Below are 3,368 nucleotides of genomic sequence, written 5' to 3'. Positions count from 1 at the left end.
GCTGCTTCTGAGGACTCACTTATCCGAGGCACCTGCCTGCTGGGTCAAGGTCACTGCCATGAAGGCTTGGAAAATAGTCAAACGGTTCCTTGTAAGAAAGGATTATGGTTTCAATAAACAAGAAGGACACCAAAGAAGAGGTGTTCTTAGCCTGCCACAAAGAACCCCAGGAATTACCTTCTCAGTGTAGGAGGTGGAGAGACTGGGATTGGCCCTTGCTGAAGGAGAAAAGGCTTCCAGGGGGAGCTCCAGGGCAAGGCGATAACACAGCAAGCTGTAGGCATCGTGGACTGTCCCCCCTCGCCTGGGGCCTCCACACCATCACCAGCAGAATTACCAGAGTGGTGAGAGTGGGGTTAAAGAATGGGGGATTGACTGGGAGAGCTCCCCAAGGTCAGTCCCAACAGTAAGGGCTCTACGCTAGGTCCCCACAGGCTCCCAGCTTCCTGTCTACCAGAGACTATGATAATGGACCACAGCTTTCCAACCCTGTGCACGGAGAAGGGGAGAAGGGTGGCGGGGGGCTGGCAAGAGGGGTGCAGGAGAGCAAGGTAGGCCCTTGAGACAGAACATGCATCGGGGTTATGAAGGCAATTCTGCAGGGGTGTCTCCTGGCCAAAGACAGCCCAAGGAGGACAGCGGTGGAGAAAGCAAGGAGATGAGAACCAAGGTCAGCAGCCACCTCAAGGTCGGTACCCACACAACTTCAGTTACCCACACAGATGTCCAGAAAACCCAAAACCGCTAGATGGCACAGGGACAAAAGCAACCGACCATGAGCTGACACTCGGCTCCCCGGCGGAGCAGGGCGGGGCTGAGCAAATGCCAGCTTACCGTCTCTCCCACCACCTGGTTTAGGCATCCACCAAGAACGAATATAAAATTTTAGCAATAAGAAATAAGACCTTCAGCACTGGCTTTTCACCCACTGACCAGATAACGAGAATAACCAGCATTACCTGGGCAGGATGGGGGTTTCTATTATTTTTACCTAAAGATGTCGCTTAATGGGAATGACACATGTGGGGTGTGGGGGTTGTGTTTTGTGTTTTGTTTTTTTTTGTTCATTTGTTTGTTTTAAAGCCTGGTTTTTCTCAATACAACTTTAGGGGTTTTTAAATGTCTTGTATCTAGTCAAATTGAGAATTCTAAGAACCTCATTCTTAATTTGTAATTCAGGTTTATGATTTGATTCTTTAAAAGGGTCCACAAACAGCAAGTGCGTGTTACTAAAGACCTTAAATAATAAATACATTGTTTTAAAAATGTAAAGCTCAGAGTCTTCCGTCAGTAGGATGGACGGGGTCCCAGGAACTCATGTGACAGAGAATGCTGCTGCCCAAAGCCCAGCCTGAACGAGGCCCAGCAGAAGGGAATGTAGCTCGGTTTCCTGGCCCGAACTGCCTTTCCCAGTGTGTATTTCAAAGAGCATCACCTAGAGTTGGAAAGAGGAGAGAAAACTCAAGTTCAGGGACAAACCTGAGGCCCCAAAGTGAAATAGTGTCAAGAGGGTATAAAATCCAGCCTTGAGGCTGCCATTTTGTCCATTTTGTCCTGTCCTGACTCACTCCCTCCTTCCCTCTTTGAGAAGTAACGATGTCAATAGTGAGAGTATCCCACTCTCAGGAAATGTTTCTTATATTAAATCATTCACCCTTCACAACAGGATCATCTTGTGGACATGCCAGCTGATACTGTACCCATTTGATAGATGGGAATGCTGAGGCTTTGGGGCACAACCAGGACTTGACCCCAATGTACTAACTCCCTCCTCCCTAGGTCACTTTCTGGAGAATTGGGAAAACAAAACTCATTCAAAGGCAGGTCATTCATACCAAACAGGCACTGTAGCCTTTGATATTTAAGCAAAGGAGAGGGCGCAATCATGCATATCTTATTTATCATCCTGCCTCATTACACAATCACATTTAAACTGCTGATACACTGAAGTGGGAGCCCGATGCTTTGCTCTTCTTTGTTTTGTTTTGTTTTGTTAATCCCACAATGGAATTTCTGGTCTACTAATCAACCTTAAGCATGGCCTTTCCTTCTCGGGAGTGCTCCCTGTGGGAGGAGGAAACACCAGTCTGCTGGAGGAAGCTGACCCCCTGTGCTCCAGGCTCTGATGACCAGAAGCCTACAGGGCCCAGGAGCTCTGCCTCTGCACCTCTTCCCACCAGGGCTCTGTTGCCCCATCCTGTTCCCTCCCTGAGATGGCCTATGTGTGCCCTTGGGAGGAAGAGAGAGTACGGGCGATTTCCTCCTGCATTTCCCATTCTCTCGGAGAGGCTGGTGTGGGCTCCTCCCTGGGCTTGGGAACAGCCTGATGCTTTTCAAGTAGAAGCTGCAATCTTCAAAACTTGAGCCCGAGCCCAAACAGCCCTTAAAAGGGTGCAGAGTATACTCTCGGTTTCCTTTTGCTGAGAAATAAACCCCGGGAGGACAAAAGACTCTTACTGGGGAGAAGAGTCAACAGAGTCAACAGCCTGCCCGTTGTTCGGCTGGTCCTCAGATGTCCTCAGTTTCCTCATTTGTTTTACTTCAGAAAAAAATGAAGTTCTGTGTCTTCTGATTGCATTGTTTTCAACAGGCAATATATTTGCATAGTTCAAAAACAAAAATAATGGAAAAGTGAATACACAGGGGAAATCTTTTGAGTTAATTTTAAGTCCTCTCTACCCAAGATGGGGCTCGAACTCACAACCGCATGGCCAAGAGTCGCGAGCTCTACGGAGAGAACCAGCCAGGTGCGCCTCCATGGGGGAACCTCGGTCACGCCTCTGCCCACATCTCTCCATTCCCTCCCTTCCTCGTAGGCAACTCTTTTTTATTAGTTTCTTATGAAGCCTTCCAGTGTGTTCCATAATATACTTATTTTCTCACTTTCTTATTGAATAGGCATTCTCAGTGGGGGTGATACCACCCTCAAGGGGGTGAAAATGGATTTTGGGAAGCGAAAAATTCTTCCCTTTTTTTCATGGATAAATCACAAATATACATTAGACATGCAGCACAGAAACAGATACACGTGCTATTAAAATTTCAGGGGGGTGGCAATCAGGAAAAAAGTCTTTAAAGGTTTCTTAGGGGAATGATAATGAAGAAAACTTTGAGAAACACTGCTATAGGAAGCAGTGTATGACAGACACTGCTCTGCACCTTGCTTTTTTCTCTTGATAGTCTATCCTAGGGATCTTTCTGCATCAATTCATGCAGATTTATCTTTTTTTTTTTTTTTTTAATTTGACACACAGAGAGAGATCACAAGTAGGTAGAGAGGCAGGCAGAGAGAGAGAAGGGAAGCAGGCTCCCCGCTGAGCAAAAAGCCCCATGCAGGACTCGATCCGAGGATCCCGAGATCATGACCT

Source organism: Lontra canadensis, unplaced genomic scaffold, assembly GCF_010015895.1.
Source record: "Lontra canadensis isolate GAN:19392208 unplaced genomic scaffold, GSC_riverotter_1.0 scaffold126, whole genome shotgun sequence".
NCBI classification, from domain to species: Eukaryota; Metazoa; Chordata; class Mammalia; order Carnivora; family Mustelidae; genus Lontra; species Lontra canadensis.
This window is presented reverse-complemented; position numbering follows the sequence as displayed.